We start from the raw sequence: 19,774 nt of genomic DNA on the forward strand, positions 1-19,774 counted from the left end.
GCAGGTCTATAATTTTGTCTCTCGTGTCCTTCGACAGCTCTTTGGTCTTGGCCATAGTGGAGTTTGGAGTGTGACTGACTGAGGTTGTGGACAAGTGTCTTTTATACTGTTGAAATTTGCCCCCCCGGCCCAGACGCACCCGCGGACAGCACCAACCAAAACAAGTGCCGCTCGGCTGACGCTGCCCCGTGTGCCCCGCGCGTCCTCTTATTTTAATCCTTTGTACTGACTCCATGTTTCAAAAGCTTGAAGAACACTCACCGAAAACAGGTTGACAATTTATTCGTCGACAATGGTAAAAACAAGGCAAAAACAGACGACGGAGGGACAATTCTGGATCCAAAACAAGGCTATATGTTTCCGAGCAGAAAAAAATCTCCCTTATCTCAGTGTCCAGTCTTTTTAAAGTCTTTGCTGAGGCGGGCCTTGTCGAAGGCGTTTCTGGGCGTTGCTTTTGGGTCATCCCCTCTGTGGCCGGTTTTGGGCGGCTTAGGTTCGTGCGCGGATTGGGACGCCCACTATCAACTTTGCTGTCCGGGCTGGTTGTACTTGTTTTAGGACAAAGCGCTTTGTCCTTGGAGTTTGCTGGGAGAGCTGATTGCCAGAGTTGGTGCGTCAATCTTGTGATAAGACGGCATTGTGTATCTCTTCTATTTCTTCTCATGAAACTATGGTGTGCTATTTATTTTATATTAGTAGTGTAGTCCTACCGTAAATATGAAAATGATATTATTTCCTGATTAATTATATTACACGTGTTAGAGTAATGCAAACAGTTAGACGGTGCCTACGAAAACCTGTACCATATGTATGTGTTAGACTATATATGTGTTAGACTAATGCAAACAATTATATGGTGTGTGCGATGACGATATCTTTTCTCCTTCAATACCGATAATGAGTTAAAACTAGGGCTGTCAAAATTATCGCGTTAACGGGCGGTAATTAATTTTTAAAATTAATCACGTTAAAATATTTGACGCAAATAACGCACATGCCCCTCTCAAACATTAAAATGACAGCACAGTGAAATGTGTACTTCTTGTGTTTTTCGGAGTTTTGTCGCCCTCTGCTGGCGCTTGGGTGCGACTAATTTTATAGGATTCAGCACCCATGAGCATTGTGTAAGTAATTATTGGCATCAACAATGGCGGGCTACTAGTTTATTTTTTGATTGGAAATTTAACAAATTTTGTTAAAACGAAAACATTAAGAGGGGTTTTAATATAAAATTTCTATAACTTGTGCTAACATTTATCTTTTAAGAACGACAAGTCTTTCTATCCATGGATCGCTTTAACAGAATGTTAATAATGGTAATGCCAGCTTGTTGATTTGTTGTTATAATAAACAAATACAGTACTTAAATACCGTATGTTGAATGTATACATCCGTCTTGTGTCTCATCTTTCCATTCCAACAATAATTTACAGAAAAAGATGCCATATTTTATAGATGGTTTGAATTGCAATTAATTGCGATTAATTACGATTAATTCATTTTTAAGCTGTAATTAACTCAATTAAAAATTTTGATAGTTTGACACCCCTAGTTAAAACAGGTGCCATTAATACAGGTAACGAGTGGAGCCTCGTTAGACCTCGTTAGAAGAAGTTAGACCTCTTTGACAGCCAGAAATCTTGCTTGTTTGTAGGTGACCAAATACTTATTTTTCACTCTAATTTGGAAATAAATTCTTTCTGTTTTTTTTCCACATTCTGTCTCTCATGGTTGAGGTTTATCCATGTTGACAATTACAGGCCTCTCTAATCTTTTCAAGTAGGAGAACTTGCACTTGGTTGACTAAATACTTATTTGCCCCCACTGTTCATGTACATACATAACTTCTTGTATATTTTGAATTATTTCCTGTTAATTATAGGGCTTCTGGGCTGCTTGCTGTTAATTGGTCACTTCCTGTTGATTTTGGGTCATTTCCAGCACATTTTGGGTCATTCCAGGGCCACTTCCTCCTAATTTTAAGGCATTTCCTGGTCACTTGTTTTCATGCACATGAGTTTATCAAGAGTAGACGTCCAATCCATTTGAAGCAGGAGAGCTGTCAGTGAACGAATAAAGTTTCATTCGCTGCCAACACTCAGTTGCAGCCAATGACTTAACCTATAGTGCTCGTTTCAGATTTGTTTTTAAATTTAACAATATTTGGGGGTGTGACCCAATGGGTAATGCCCTAAAATGAACAGGAAGTGACCCAAAATCAACAGAATGTTCCAAATTGACGCCCACGTGCCAGACCGCCACGCCGGTAAACACGCTCGGGAGAGTTAAGGTACCCCCCCCAATTTTTCGTGGAGCCGATGCCAGCGGGAGCGCGGGGGGCGGGGCTCTGTCTCCGACATTAGAGCGCAGCATGTGTTTGATTAAAAAAGAGGAAGGTAACAAATGAGTTGATCACGTCGTTTAGCGAGATGGCGGCAAATGGTGATAAATGTGCTCCATATGCTGCCGGTAAAAGAGCAAAGTGCCACCCGTCCTCTAAACAAATACACCGAGACAATTAGACGTGAGCGCTCTGTAACTCCTTGGCTGCCGTTGAAGACGATAGACGTCCGCTCCGTTTGAAGTGGGAGGGCTGGTGGTGAATTAACCAATGCAATGGATGGAGTATCCGTGATGAGCAATGACCCCAAAATCCCCCAAATCAACAGAAAGTGTCCCAATATCAGCAGGAAGTGACCCAGATATGCCTTAAATCAACAGGAAGTGACCCAATTTTGACAGGAAGTTGCCTCAAAATGACCCCAAATCATCAGGATGTGACCCAATATCAACAGGAAGTGACCTCAAAATGCATCCGTATAGATAGGAAGTAACCCAATATCAACAGGGAGTGACCTCAAAATGATCAAAATGATGAGAAGTGACCTGGAATGCTTCAAAATCAACAGGAGGTGATGCAAAAATGCACCACAATCAATAGGAAGTGACCCAGTACCCCATCAACAGGAAGTGACCCAATATGAAACCGGAAGTGAACCAGAAATGACCAAAATCAACAGGAAGTAAACCCTACGTTCACCCAAATCAACAAGAAGCGACCCAATATGAACAGGAAGTGAACTCGAAATGCCCCAAAATTGACAGGAAGTGACCCAACATGAGCAGGAAGAGACCCAATGTGAACAGGAAGTGAACCCGAAATGTCCCAATATCAACAGAAAGTGACCTAATACCTACAGGAAGTGACCCAGAATGCTTTAAAATCAACAGGAAGAAGTGACCTAGGAATGCCCCAAAATCAACATGGAGTGATGCAAAAATGCACCAAAATAAATAGGAAGTGACCCGGTACCCCCCATCAACAGGAAGTGACCCAATAGGAACAGGAAGTGAACCGGAAATGCCCTAAAATTCAACATAAAGTGACCTGAAATCTACAGGAAGTGACCCAATATCAAAAGGACTTGACCCCGAAATGCCCCGAAAAAAAACAAAGTGACCTCAAAATGACCCCAGATCGACAGGAATTGATGCTACAACAACAGGAAGTGACCCAGAAATGTCGCCAAATCAACAGGAAGTGGCCCAATATCAACAGGAAGTGACCTCAAAATGACCCCAGATCTACAGGAAGTGACCCGATATAAACAGGCTGTGACCTCCAAATCACCCCAGATCAATAGGAAGTGACCCAATATCAACAGGACGTGACCTCAAAATGACACCAAACCACCAGGAAGTGACCCGGTATCAACAGGAATTGACTATAAAGGCCTCTAAATTAACAGGAAGTGACCCGATATAAACAGGAAGTGACCCAGAAATGCCGCCAAATCAACAGGAAGTAACCCGGTATCAACAGGAAGTGACTCAGGAATGCCTCTAAAATAGGCAGTGACCTCAATATGTCCCAATTTCAACAAGAAGTGGTCTACAAAAGCAGGAACCGATTCAGAAATGTCCCAAATGAACAGGAAGTTACCCAATTTCAACAGAAACAGACCTCGTAATGCCACCATATCAGAAGGAGGTGACCCAATATCAAGAGGAAGTGACCCGATTTCAACAGGAAGTGACAAAGAAATGTCCCCATATCAATAGGTGACCCAAAAACAACAGGGAAAGACCCCAAAATGCCCCCTAATTAACAGGAAGTGACCCAATATCAACAGGAAGTGACCTCAAAATGACCCCAGTCAATAGGAAGTGACCTATTACAACAGGGAGTGACCCAGAATTTCCCCTAATAAACAGGAAGTGACCCGATTTCAACAGGAAGTGACCTCAAAATGCCTCAATATAAAATAGGAAGTGACCCCAGATCAACAGTAAATGATCCTACAACAACAGGAAGTGACCCAGAAATGCCGCCAAATCATCAGGAAATGTCCTCAAAATGACCCCAGATCAACAGGAAGTGACCAGAATTTAACAGGCAGTGACCCCAAAATGACCCCAGATCAATAGGAAGTGATCCTATAACAACTGGAAGTGACCCAGAAATGCCGCCAAATCAACAGGAAGTAACCCAATCTCAACAGGACGTGACCCAATCTCAACAGGACGTGACTCACATATGCCCCAAATCAACAGGAAGTGACCCAATATAAACAGGCAGTGACCTCAAAATGACCCCAGTTCAATAGGAAGTGATCCTATAACAACTGGAAGTGACCCAGAAATGCCGCCAAATCAACAGGAAGCAACCCAATATCAACAGGACGTGACCCACATATGCCCCAAATCAACAGGAAGTGACCCAATATAAACAGGCAGTGACCTCAAAATGACCCCAGATCAATAGGAAGTGACCCAATATCAACAGGAAGCGACCCAGATATGCCCCAAATCAACAGGAAGTGACCCAATATCAACAGGAAGTGACCTCAAAATGACCCCAAATCAACTGGAAGTGACCCGATATAAACAGGCAGTGACCTCAAAATGACCCCAGATCAATTGGAAGTGACCCAATATCAATGGAAAGTGACCCAAATATGCCCCAAATCAAAAGAAAGTGACCCAATTTTGACAGCAAGTGGCCTCAAAATGACTCCAAATCAACAGGAAGTGATCTAATATCAACAGGAAGTGACCTCAAAGTGACCCCAAATCAACAGGAAATGAGCCGATATAAAGAGGCAGTGATCTCAAAAATGACCCCAGATCAATAGGAAGTGACCCAATATCAACAGGAAGTGACCCAGATATGCCCCCAAATCAACAGTAAGTGACCCAATTTTGACAGCAAGTGGCCTCCAAATGACCCCAAATCAACAGGAAGTGACCTCCAAATGACCCCAGATCAACAGGAAGTGACCTCAAAATGACCCAAATCAAAAGGAAGTGACCCGATATGAACAGGCAGTGACCTCAAAATGACCCCAGATCAATAGGAAGTGACCTAATACAACAGGAAGTGACCAAGGATTTCCCCCTAATCAACAGGCATGCACCCATATCAATAGGAAGTGACCCAATATCAACAAGAAGTCACCTGACACCAACATGAAGTGACCTCAAAATGACCCCAAATCAACAGGAAGTGACCCAATTTTGACAGGAAGTGGCCTTCAAATGACCCCAAATCAACAGGAAGTGACCTCCAAATGACCCCAGATCAACAGGAAGTGACCTCAAAATGACCCAAAATCAACAGGAAGTGACCCGATATGAACAGGCAGTGACCTCAAAATGACCCCAGATCAATAGGAAGTGACCTAATACAACAGGAAGTGACCGAGGATTTCCCCCTAATCAACAGGTATGCACCCATATCAATAGGAAGTGACCCAATATCAACAGGAAGTCACCTGATACCAACAGGAAGTGACCTAAAAATGACCCCAAATCAACACGAAGTGACCCGATTTCAACAGGAAGTGACCCAAAAATGTCCCAAATTAACAGGAAGTGATGCAATTTCAACAGAACATGACCCATAAATGCCTTAAAACGAACTCATTGGCTGCCACAGATGGCTCTAGACGTCCTAGTGACGAACACATTCACGGCACAAGGATGATCGGACGCCACACGATTGGACGTTTAGCATCGTCAAAGCTAAGCTAAAGCTAAATTTATGTTGTTTGCTCACTTATCCCCTTCAAGAGGCCACTAACAAACAAGAGCAAAACAAAGTCGGCGTCTCCTTGACCCAAGGCGTGGCGGACGGGACGTCCCCCGCGGAGCCGAGGTCCGTCCTGAGGGGGGCGTTTGGACCTTGACGGGCAAACGACGCCAAAGCCGACGCTAAGACGAACACAAAGAGCGCTCTGTGCCAACACGCCGAGAGACATTGGGGAAATTAACATTAAGATGGAGGGGGGGTCGTCAAAAGGCTTGCCAAGCCATCTGAGATCTTCCTCCTCCTCATCTTTTGCAACTTAGTCGCGGCCGGCGGCGAATCCCGGGCTTCGTTTTTTTTTGGACTCGCCGTCAAACGCCGTCTCGTCGCCCATCAAAGACGTCGCGCGGAGGAGGCCGCCTATCGGGAATTTTTCTAATAAATCCCAACCGCCGGTCGACCGGGCTGCCAAGCTTCCCGCATAAACAGGCCCCCGCATAAATCGCGGCCCGCCGACACCGCTCGTTCGGTGGCGCGCTCGCAGGCCTCGCCGCGCCTGAGCGGGAATAAATTTGACATTTAGCGGCGCGGCGGGGGGCTGTGACCGGTGGGCTCGATTTGAACTTTGACCTTCAAACGTCCTCGGAACCGTGTCGGTTCTTTTGAAGTTGACTTTCAGAGCGTGACCGATTGCCGGCCAACTGGTGGGTGAGTGACAGGAAGTGACCCTGTAATATCAGGAAGTGACCCCGAAATATCTAAAATACAGGAATTGACCTCAAAATGCCATCGTAACAACAGGAAGTGACCAACTAAAAACAGCAAGTGACCCAAAGTTCCCAAAAATAAACAGGAAGCGACCTGTATTAATAGGAAGTGACCCCAAAATGCCTAAAAAACAGGAAGTTACCTCAAGATAACATCAAAACCATTGGAGGTGACCCGAAAAAAACAGGAAGTGACCCCAAAGTGCCCCCAAATCAATAGGAAGCGACATATTAATAGGAAGTGACCCCGAAATGTTTAAAAAAAAAAAAAAAAAGGATGTGAATTGAAAATGACACCAGAACAACAGGAAGTGGCCTGATAAAAACAGGAAATGACCTCAGAGTGCCACCAAATCAAGACGAAGCCACCTATATAGAGAGGAAATGACCCGGAAATGCCTAAAAAACAGAAAGTGACCCAAAGTTCCCGAAAATAAACAGGAAGCGACCTGTATTAATAGGAAGTGACACCAAAATGCCTAAAAAAACAGGAAGTGACCTCAAGATAACATCAGAACCATAGGAAGTGACCCGAAAAAAACAGGAAGTGCCACCAAATCAATAGGAAGCGAATTATATTAATAGGAAGTGACCCCGAAATGTTTAAAAAAAAAATAGGATGTGACCTGAAAATGACACCAGAACAACAGGAAGTGGCCTGACAAAAACAGGAAGTGACCTCAGAGTGCCACCAAATCAACAGGAAGCCACCTATATAAAGAGGAAATGACCCGGAAAAGCCTAAAAAACAGAAAGTGACCCAAAGTTCACCGAAATCAACAGGAAGCAAACTTATGTAAATAGGAAGTGACCACAAAATCTAAACAAAAACAAGAAGTGACCTAAAAATGCCACCAGAACAACAGGAAGTAACCTAATAAAAACAGAAGTGACCCCAAAGTGTCCCAAATCAATAAGAAGTGACTCTGAAATGTTTAAAAAAAAAAAAAAAAAAAAGAAGTGACCTGAAAATGACACCAGCACAACAGGAAGTGGCCCGATAAAAACAGGAAGTGACCTCAGAGTGCCACCAAATCAACAGGAAGCTACTGGAAGTGACCTGGAAAGCTTAAAAATCAACAGGAAGTGACTCTGAAATACTTAAAAAAAGAACTTAGCTTTAGCTTAGCTTCATGTCGACCTGATATCAACAGTAAGTGACCCTGTAATGTCCCCAAATCAACAGAAAGTGACGAGTTATCAACAGGAAAGTACCCCCATACCAACAGGAAGTGACCTAATATCTACAGGAAGTGACCTGGAATGGTTCAAAATCAGCAGGAAGTCATTCTGGAATCCTTTGAAAATAAGAGCTTAGCTTTAGCTTAGCTTCATGATGACCCAGTATCAACAGTAATTGACCCCTTAATGTCCCCAAATCAACAGGAAGTGACCCTGGAGTACCCCCAAACCAACAGGAAGTAACCTAACATCTACAGGAAGTGACCCTCTAATGTCCCCAAATCAACAGAAAATGACGAGATATCAACAGGAAGTGACCCTGAAGTACCCCCAAACAACAGGAAGTGACCTAACATCGATAGGAAGTGACCTGGAATGCTTTAAAATCAACAGGAAGTGATTTTGAAATCCTTAAAAATAAGAGCTTAGCTTTAGTTTAACTTCATGATGACCCAGTATCAACAGTAATTGACCCCTTAATATCCCCAAATCAACAGGAAGTGACCCTGGAGTACCCCCAAACCAACAGGAAGTAACCTAACATCTACAGGAAGTGACTCTGAAATCTCTAAATAAAAAGAGCTTAGCTTTAGCTTAGCTTCATGATGGCTCGTTATCAACAATAAGTGACCCTGTGATGTCTTCAAATCAACAGGAAGTGACAGGATATCAACAGGAAGTGACCCTGAAGTACCCCCAAACTAACAGGAAGTGACCTAATACCTACAGGAAGTGACCATGAATGCTTCAAAATCAACAGGAAGTGACTCTGAAAGCCTTATCAATAAGAGCTTAGCTTTAGCTTAGCTTCATGATGACCTAATATCAACAGTAAGTGACCCTCTAATGTCCCGAAATCAACAGAAAGTGACGAGATATCAACAGGAAGTGACCCTGAAGTACCCCCAAACAACAGGAAGTGACCTAACATCGATAGGAAGTGACCTAGAATGCTTTAAAATCAACAGGAAGTGATTTTGAAATCCTTAAAAATAAGAGCTTAGCTTTAGTTTAGCTTCATGATGACCCAGTATCAACAGTAATTGACCCCTTAATGTCCCCAAATCAACAGGAAGTGACCCTGGAGTACCCCCAAACCAACAGGAAGTAACCTAACATCTACAGGAAGTGACTCTGAAATCTCTAATTAAAAAGAGCTTAGCTTTAGCTTAGCTTCATGATGGCTCGTTATCAACAATAAGTGACCCTGTAATGTCTTCAAATCAACAGGAAGTGACACAATATCAACAGGAAGTGATCCTGAAGTACTCCCAAACTAACAGGAAGTGACCTCATACCTACAGGAAGTGACCTTGAATGCTTCAAAATCAAAAGGAAGTGACTCTGAAATCCTTTAAAAAAAGAGCTTAGCTTTAGCTTAGCTTCATGAGAATCACCCATTTCCTTTCATGTCAATGCTTTTGACTTACGAGCGCGCTCGCTGAAGAATCCAACTCGTACCTCGAGGGAGCGATTTGGGCGAAATCGTCAACGCAAGTTTGCGGGCGACGTGAGCGGCAGACGCTGATGCCTTCTGACAGCGTCTGCTAATTGGACTAAATTAATTTAGCCGGGGCGGCCGTGTTGGCACAAAGCGGCGCTTGGCGCGTGAATAAGTGATGGCGGGCGGCGGGCGCGGCGCACACTTTGTGAATCATTTAAGGACACAATGTGCTAATTAGCGGCGGGAAAAAAAAGGCAGCGCAAAGGAAAGGCGGGAGAGAGCGTCCGGGAAGCGCCAGCTTTCGGCCGCAATTAAGACGCCGCGCTGTCAGTCGCTCCGTGCGGGCGAACGAGCGCCGCCAGCGCTTCATTTATTCATCCGCTGAGCAGATGCTGAGTGCGGCGGGCCTTTGGGGGGCGTAACTTGGATGGGAAAAAAAGGGGGGGGTTGTTGGGGAACTTTTCCTCTTCTGCAAGGGGGGGCGGCTCCAGCCAGTGCCAACAAAATGAAACAAACAAACAAAAGGTAGGAATAGATGAGCTGGAATACACTGGAAAATGCCATTTAAGGAGATGTTAGCTTTGCTGTGAAAGATGGTTTATTGTGTCACTTCCTGTTATATGGAAGTGCATTTCGGGTTCACTTCCTGTTCATATTTGATCTGTTGATATAGGAGCATGTTTGGGTCACTTATTTTGATATAGGGACATTTCGAGTTGACTTCCTGCTCATATTGGGCGACTTCCTGTTAATTTTGGGGCATCTCAGGTTCACTTCCTGTTGATGGGGGTTGGGGGGGTATGGTACTGGGTCACTTCCTATTGATTTTGCTACATTTGTGCATCACTTCCTGTTGATTTTGGAGCATTCCCAGGTCACTTCTTCCTGTCAATTTTGGGACATTTCAGGATCACCTTCTGTTCTAATTGGGTCACTTCCTGCTCATATTGGGTCACTTCCTGTCAATTTTGGGGCATTTCGGGTTCATTTCCTGTTCATATTGGGTCACTTCCTGTTAATTTTGGGGCATTTTGGGTTCACTTCCTGTTCCTATTGGTCACTTCCTGCTCATATTGGGTCACTTCCTGTTAATTTTGGGGCATTTCACGTTCACTTCCTGTTCATATTGGGTCACTTCCGGTCAATTTTGGGGCATTTCGGGTTCACTTCCTGTTCATATTGGTCACTTCCTGCTCATATTGGGTCACTTCCTGTTAACTTTTGGGCATTTCAGGTTCACTTCCTGTTCATATTGGGTCGCTTCCTGTTGATTTGGAGGCATTTTGGGTTCATTTCCTATTCATATTGGGTCACTTCCTGTTAATTTTGGGGCATTTCGGCTACACTTCCTGTTCATACTGGGTCACTTCCTGCTCATATTGAAGTCACTTCCTGTCAATTTTGGGGCATTTCGGGTTCATTTCCTGTTCATATTGGGTCATTTCCTGTTAATTTTGGGGCATTTCGGGTTCACTTCCTGTTCATATTGGTCACTTCCTGCTCATATTGGGTCACTTCCTGTTAATTTTGGGGAATTTCGGGTTCACTTCCTGTTCATCATGCGTCACTTCCTGCTCATATTGGGTCACTTCCTGTCAATTTTGGGGCATTTCGGGTTCATTTCCTATTCATATTGGGTCATTTCCTGCTCATATTGGGTCACTTCCTGTCAATTTTGGCCATTTCGGGTTCATTCCATATTCATATTGGGTAACTTCCTGTTAATTTTGGGGCATTTCGGGTTCACTTCCTGTTCATATTGGTCACTTCCTGCTCATATTGTGTCACTTCCTGTTAATTTCGGGGTATTTAGGGTTCACTTCCTGTTCATATTGGGTCACTTCCTGTTGATTTGGGGAAATGTTGGGGTTGATTTTGGTCATTTCTGGTTCACTTCCGGTTTCATATTGGGACACTTCCTGTGATGGGGGATGGGGGGGTAGGGTACCGGGTCACTTCCTATTGATTTTGTTACATTTTTGAATCACTTCCTGTTGATTTTGGGGCATTCCCAGGTCACTTCTTCCTGTTGACTTTGGGGCATTTGAGGGTTACTTCCTGTTAAGTACAGGTCATTTCCTGTTGATCTGGGGTCATTTTGAGGTCACTTTGTTTTTTTCGGGGCATTTCGGGGTCAAGTCCTTTTGATATTGGGTCACTTCCTGTAGATGTCAGGTCACTTTATGTTGAATTTTGGCGCATTTCAGGTTCACTTCCTGTTCCTATTGGGTCACTTCCTGTTGATGGGGGGTACCGGGTCACTTCCTATTGATTTTGGTGCATTTTTGCATCACTCCCTGTTGATTTTGGGGCATTCCCAGGTCACTTCTTCCTGTTGATTTTAAAGCATTCTGGGTCACTTCCTGTAGGTATTAGGTCACTTCCTGTTGGTTTTGGGGGCATTTCAGGGTCACCTCCTGTAGATATCAGGTCACTTTCTGTTGATATTGGGACATTTCGGGTTCAGTTCCTGTTCACATTGGGTCTCTTCCTGCTCATGTTGGGTCACTTCTTGTCAATTTTGGGGCATTTCGGGTTCACTTCCTGTTCATATTGGGTCGCTTCTTGTTGATTTGGGGGAACGTAGGGTTTACTTCCTGTTGATTTTGGTCATTTCTGGTTCACTTCCGGTTTCATATTGGGTCACTTCCTGTTGATGGGGGAGGGGGGTACTGGGTCACTTCCTATTGATTGTGGTGCATTTTTGCATCACTTTCTGTTGATTTTGAAGCATTCAAGGTTTGGGGGCTTTTCAGGGTCACTTCCTTTTGATATCTTGTCACTTCCTGTAGATACGGTGTAACTTCCTGTTAATTTTGGGGCATTTCAAGTTCACTTCCTGTTCATATGGGGTCACTTCCTGCTCATTTTGGGTCACTTCCTGTTAATTTTAGGGCATTTCGGGTTCACTTCCTGTTCATATTGGGTTGTTTCCTGCTGCTTTGGGGGCACGTTGGGGTTACTTCCTTTTGGTTTGGGTCATTTCTGATTCACTGCTTCACCGATTCACTGAGGTGATTTTCAGCACGCGCATCTTTCGTAGCACGCCAGACCCACTTAGAGTGTTTGTTGCCACAAAGCTCAATCTTGGTCTCATCTGACCAAAGCACACGGTCCCAGTTGAAGCCCCAATACCGCTTGGCGAACTCCAGACGTTTGAGTCTATGATTGTGAGTGAGGAAAGGTTTCCTCCATGCATGCCTCCCAAACAGCTTGTTGGTGTGGAGACAGCACCTCATACAACTGTGAAGTATGGGGGTGGGTCAGTGATGCTGTGGTGCTGTTTCGCTTCCAAAGGCCCTGGGAACCCTTGAAAAAGAGGGGGTCGTCTTATAATCAGGGCCGTCTTATATTCGGGCCAATACGGTAGTCTTCGTCTCATCAGACCATAGGACCAGGTTCCAGTAATCCATGTGCTTTGTTGACATGTCTTCATCAAACTTTTTGCGGGCTTCCTCCTGGGGGGACAGCCATGCACACCAATTTGATGTAGAGTACGGCGTGTGGTCTGAGCACTAACAGGCTGACCCCCCACCACCACCGCTTCAATCTGTGCAGCGATGCTGACAGCACTCCTGCAACGGGTCACATGACATTTGGGAGGAAAAATGACAAGCAGTACTCAATTTGGACATTTAGGGATGTAGTTTCTAAGGGTTGTACTCACTTTTGTTGCCAGGGGTTTAGAAAATAATGACTATATTTTGAATTATTTTGAGGGGGAAAATAAATGAACTCTATTATATAAATTGCACACAGACTACTTTTCATTGTGTCAAAGTGTCATTTTGTCAGTGTTGTCCCATGAAAAGATAAATATCAGCAGAAATGCGAGGGGTGTACTCACTTTTGTGATACACTGTAAATGGAAATTTTTCATTTTTTCAGAATTTCAAAAAACACTTTTGGGCCAAGGAACGCCGGGAAACGTTCCAAAAACATGTCAGTACTCTTGGCACAGCCCACATATGCCAAAAAAGTTGACTTTTAGGAAAAGTCCGTTTTTGACTTTTTGACTCAAAGTGTCATTTTGTCAGTGTTGTCCCATGAAAAGATATACTTAAATATCAGCAGAAATGCGAGGGGTGTACTCACTTTTGTGATACACTGTAAATGGGAATTTTTCATTTTTTCAGAATTTCAAAAACGGTCAAAAAACACTTTTGGGCCAAGGAGCACCAGGAAACGCTCCAAAAACATGTCAGGACTCTCGACACAGCCCAAATATGCCAAACAATTGTACTTTTTTGGGGGGGGGCTCACGGTTTTCTCATCACGGCAGGCCCTACCATCCCTGCACCTTTTTTTTAACGCACCACACACATCATACGCCACAGGAGAGCTCTGGCAAAGGGCGGTGGGGCGGGCAGCTGGGCTGAATTTCCATGCTGCGGTCCCACTGCCCCAAGCCAAGATCTCCTATTTTAATGCATACATTGCACTACCCTCCCCTCACAATCCCATCACGGTGCTGGGTTATGGCTGCCAGCCGGGAACCTGGCAGCCACAGTAATAGGGTGGTAGGTGGGTCTCACATGTTTTTCTATGGCATGGCTCCCGAGGCGTGGCCTCCTCTCTGCCCGGGCTGCAGGCTGCGGGAGTGGGGGGAGGTCGGGGCTCCGGTCTCGCGTCGCCCCACAACGGCTCATCGGCGTTCTCCTGCCTCCGCCTTCCCCTCTCTTCTCTAACTGGGTATCCGCCCAGTGCTCCGCCGTGGATTGCTGGCTGGGTGGCGGTGTATTGGCTGGATGTTGCCTGCTACGGCGGGGGACCCTGCCCTGCCCTGGGCTTGGTCGGCCGCTGGGGGCCCCGTGGCATGCCGTGTCGGCTGGGGGGCTGCGCAGCGGCTTGTGTCCTGGGTGGGCGGACGGGGTTGGGGACGGGCGTGGGCTTGGTGGTGCGTCCCCTCTTGCCATCCCCGAGGGCCAGTAGATGGGCGTGCTGATGGCCCGGGGGACCACCCTGGATTCCTGGAGGGGGGGGCGAGGGCTGCGCTGCCCCCCCCCGGGAGGCTGGCTGGGTGGGGGCCGTGGCCCTGTGTTGGCGCCCGCGTGGTGTCTCCCCTCGTCTGCATGGATGCTGCGCGCCCGGCGGGGCACGCGTGCAGCTGGATGTTATTGGGTGCGCTCGGTTGGGGGGTCCCAGTGCCGGGATTGGCGATGGGGCGGCGTAGGGTCGGTCGCCAACGGGCTAACACTCACATGGCATTCACATGATTACTGGGTTCTAGATCACAGAGATGATTTGTGTACACTCTATCCCTTTCTATCACTTAGCTTATAGACTCCCCCACCTTCTTCCCCCTCTTTCCCTGGTCAACAGGCCCCCCACGTGGTGTCAACCGGAAATACATTTAGCTGACGATAGCACCAACATATTAGTAGTTAGTGTAGTTAGGCGTTCAATGTATTTCTTGTTGTTGTTTGTGTTTCTTCTCTTGTGTTTCTTTTCTTCTGTTCCCCCATAACCCCTTCCTGTTCACTGTTTTGTCATAATAAATGAGGTATGTTGAATGATCACAGAGGGAGTATGTCAGACTCTCAATGTGAAACATTAAAACTGTTCAGACTACCCGGGCACTTAGACTTCCATTCTACGTGTCAAACAGCTGAACAGGACAGGTTTAAGAAAACTAAATAAATAAAAAAATTAAAATTGTATTTTTGGGGGGAGTCAATTTTTGACTTTTTTGTAAGGGTGGGTGCTTACGCATTTTTTCAAAATTTCAAAAACGGTCAAAAAACACTTTTGGGCCAAGGAGCGCCGGGAAACCTTCCAAAACATGTTAAGACTCTAGGCACAGCCCAAATAACTCGTTGAATCGTTAAATGACTGAGGGAAGATCAATGTTTATGGGAGTCGAAATTAAAGAACGAGACCGAAACCGGCCCGAGATTGCACCTGCGCAAAGGTGAAAAATATCGACAGCGACGCCGACAGAGCTCCTCTGTTGGGTCCCGTCGCACTTTGCGAGCGCTCCAGCTGGATACGCGCGAGCGAGACATCCGCTTCCCGCGCGAGGGACTTTATCTTTTGGGGGGAAAAAAGAAGGAGGAAGACGAAGAGGAGGTGTCATCACGGGAGCCGTTTGTCTTTTTGCTAATCTGACGTTTATCTGGGAGCCTAACATTCACGCTCCCTGAACAAAAGCCTTTTATTGTGACCGTCTCACAGGAAACTTCCCAGATGTTTCTGCTTTCCCCCCCATCCAAAACTTGTTTTGTGAACAACAAAAAGCTTGCTGGGAGCAATTTTACAGCTTGAATTTTTGCCCGTCACTGTCACAAAAAAAATAAAAACATTGAAAAATATTGCAATGTGTTTTCTTGACAGGTTGGACATCTAATCATGGCATCCAATCATGCTGCTGTTGTGAATTGAAATGAGTTTCCAACTGGAAGGGCTGGTAGGGAATGACCCGGATTGCCTCAAAATGAACAGGAGGTGACCAGAAATCTACAGGCAGTGACCTGAAGGCCTAAAAATCAATAGAGAGTGACCCAAAATCAATAGGAGGAGATCTGAAAGACCTCAAAATCAACGGGAAGGGTTTCAAAATGAACAAGAAGTGACATGAGAAGCCTCAAAATGAACAGGAAATGACCCAAAATCCACAGAAAGTGACCTGAAGGCCTTATAATGAACAGGAAGTGACATAAGAACAGCCAAAAATCAATAGGGAAGGGATTCAAAATGAACAGAAATGCTAGGAAGTCACGAATGAACAGCAAGCAACTTGGGAATCCCTCAAAGTCATCAGAAAGTGACCCAAAATCAACAGGAAGTGACCTGGGAATACCTCAAAATCATCAGAAAATGACCTAACATTGACAAAAAAGTGACCTGAAATCAACAGGACGTAACCCGTAAATGCCCCCAAATCATCAGAAAATAAGCTAAAATTGACCAAAAGTGACTGGAAATCAACAGACACTGACCTGTAAATGCCCCAAAATCAACAGTAAGTGGCACAGATATGCACCAAAATCAACAGGAAGTCACCAATGAACAAGGAGGTTACCTGGGAATACCCACAAAAAGTGACTGGAACTCAACAGGAAGTGACCCTTAAATACCCCAGAAATCAACAGGAAGTGACCAATGAACAGGAAGTGACCCCGGGAATACCTCATAATCACCAGAAAATGGGTCAAAATTGGCAAAAAGTGACCTGAAATCAACAGGACGTAACCCGTAAATGCCCCAAAACCAGCAGGGAGTGACGCAGAAATGTGCCAAAATCAATAGAAAGTGACCAGTGAAAAGGAAGTGACTTGCAAAGCCCTCAACATCATCAGAAAATGACCCCAAATCAACAAAAAGCGACCTCAAATCAACAGGAAGTTACCCGTAAGTACCCCAAAATCAACAGGAAGTGACCAATGAACAGGAAGTGACTGTGGAATACCTCAAAATCAAATTACCCAAATTTGATAAAAAGCGAATGGAAATCAACAGGAAGTGACCTGTAAATACCCCATAATCAACAGGAAGTGGTGCAGAAATGCACCCAAATCAACAGGAAGTCACCAATGAACAAGGAATACCTCAAAATCATTAGAAAAATACCCCAAATCCACAAAAAGTGACCTGAAATCAACAGGAGTGACCCTTAAATACCCCAGAAATCGACAGGAAGTGACGAATGAACAGGAAGTGACCCTGGGAATACCTCATAATAAACAGAAAATTGACCAAAATTGGCAAAAAGTGACCTGAAATGAAGGGGAGGTAACCCGTAAATTGCCCAAAATCAACAGGGAGTGACGCAGAAATACGCCAAAATCAACAGGAAGTGACCAATCAACAGAAAGTGACCGGGAATACCTCAAAATCATCACAAAATGACCCAAAATTGACAAAAAGTGACCTGAAATCAACAGGACGTAACACGTAAATGCCCCAAAATCAAAAGGAAGTGACGCAGAAATGCGCCAAAAACTAACAGGAAGTGACCAATGACCAGGAAGTAACTTGCAAATCCCTCAAAATAATCAGAAAGTGACCCAAAATCAACAAAAAGTGACCAGAAATCAACAGGAAGTGGCCCGTAAATACCCCAAAATCCACAGGAAGTGACCAGGAATACCTCAAAATCATCAGAAAATGACCCAAAATGGACAAAAAGTGACCTGAAATCAACAGGACGTAACCCGTAAATACCCCAAAATCAACAGGAAGTGACCGGGAATACCTCAAAATCATCAAAAAATGACGCATAATTGACAAAAAGTGACCTGAAATCAACAGGAAGTGACCCGTAAATACCCCAAAATCAACAGGAAGTGACAAATGAACAGGAAGTGACTTCTAAATCCCTCAAAATAATCAGAAAATGACCCAAAATCAACAAAAAGTGACCTAAAATCAACAGGAAGTGACCCGAAAATACCCCAAAATCAACAAGAAGTGACCGGGAATATTTCAAAATCATCAGAAAATGACCCAAAATCAACAAAAAGTGACATGAAATCAACAGGACGTAACCCGTAAATGCCTCAAAATTAACACGAAGTGACGCAGAAATGCGCCAAAATCAACAGGAAGTGAACAATGAACAGCAAGTGACTTACAAATCCCTCAAAATCATCAGAAAATGGCCCAAAATGGACAAAAAGTGATCTGAAATCAACAGGACGTAACCCGTAAATGCCCCAAAATCAACAGGAAGAGACGCAGAAATGCGCCAAAATCAACAGGAAGTTACACAGAAATGCACCAAAAATCAACAGGAAGTGACCAATGAATAGGAAGTGACTTTAAAATCCCTCAAAATCATCAGAAAATGACCCAAAATCAACTAAAAGTGACCTGAAACCAACAAGAAGTGACCTGTAAATGCCCCAAAATCAACAGGAAGTGACCGGGAATACCTCAAAATCATCAGAAAACAATCAAAAATTGACAAAAAGTGACCTGAAATCAACAGGAAGTGACCCATAAATTCCCCAAAAATCAACAGGAAGTGACTTGTAAATCCCTCAAAATAATCAGAAAATGACCCAAAATCAACAAAAAGTGACCTAAAATCAACAGGAAGTGACCCGAAAATACCCCAAAATCAAAAAGAAGTGACCGGGAATATGTCAAAATCATCAGAAAATGACCCAAAATCAACAAAAAGTGACATGAAATCAACAGGACGTAACCCGTAAATGCCTCAAAATTAACACGAAGTGACGCAGAAATGCGCCAAAATCAACAGGAAGTGAACAATGAACAGGAAGTGACTTACAAATCCCTCAAAATCATCAGAAAATGGCCCAAAATGGACAAAAAGTGACCTGAAATCAACAGGACGTAACCCGTAAATGCCCCAAAATCAACAGGAAGAGACGCAGAAATGCGCCAAAATCAACAGGAAGTGACACAGAAATGCACCAAAAATCAACAGGAAGTGACCAATGAATAGGAAGTGACTTTAAAATCCCTCAAAATCATCAGAAAATGACCCAAAATCAACTAAAAGTGACCTGAAACCAACAAGAAGTGACCTGTAAATGCCCCAAAATCGACAGGAAGTGACCGGGAATACCTCAAAATCATCAGAAAACAATCAAAAATTGACAAAAAGTGACCTGAAATCAACAGGAAGTGACCCATAAATTCCCCAAAAATCAACAGGAAGTGACTTGTAAATCCCTCAAAATAATCAGAAAATGACCCAAAATCAACAAAAAGTGACCTAAAATCAACAAGAAGTGACCCGAAAATACCCCAAAATCAAAAAGAAGTGACCGGGAATATGTCAAAATCATCAGAAAATGACCCAAAATCAACAAAAAGTGACCTGAAATCAACAGGAAGTGACCAATGAACAGGAGGTGACCCCGGCTGGTCATGTAAAAACAAATAAATAACTTAGTATACATTCTCAAATATCCGACATTTCACTATTGACAATTTTCTCACATTTGACAACCCTAGCCGCTGGCTACTCCTTTTGAGGTCGCCGTGAAAGGCGCTAGGAAAAAAAAAATCAAGTAAGTGGTGCGTGAGCGAGCGTGACTGACGTGAATCATTCATCGCGCTGGAAAAATCCAACGTTTGTCTAAGCTGGCAAAGACAAAATGCGCGATGAATATTTCAATCGGCCACTCGCATATAAACAAGCGCGACAAAACAGCCATCAAACATTTACGCTGATGGACGTGTTCCTCGCCGACGCCAAATGAGGCGCAAAGAGCAAAGTGCTTCTGCGACTCGTGCGCGCACACGCACGCAATTTCTTTTTTTTGCATTTTCCTCGTTCACTCGCCGACTGCCGTTAACGGTGGTAGATGTCCGATATGTTTAGACTAGGAGGTGCGAATGACCGTTCTTAAAATTCATTGATTTTCAATCACTTCCTGT

The sequence above is a fragment of the Corythoichthys intestinalis genome, chromosome 11 (assembly GCF_030265065.1).
Source record: "Corythoichthys intestinalis isolate RoL2023-P3 chromosome 11, ASM3026506v1, whole genome shotgun sequence".
NCBI classification, from domain to species: Eukaryota; Metazoa; Chordata; class Actinopteri; order Syngnathiformes; family Syngnathidae; genus Corythoichthys; species Corythoichthys intestinalis.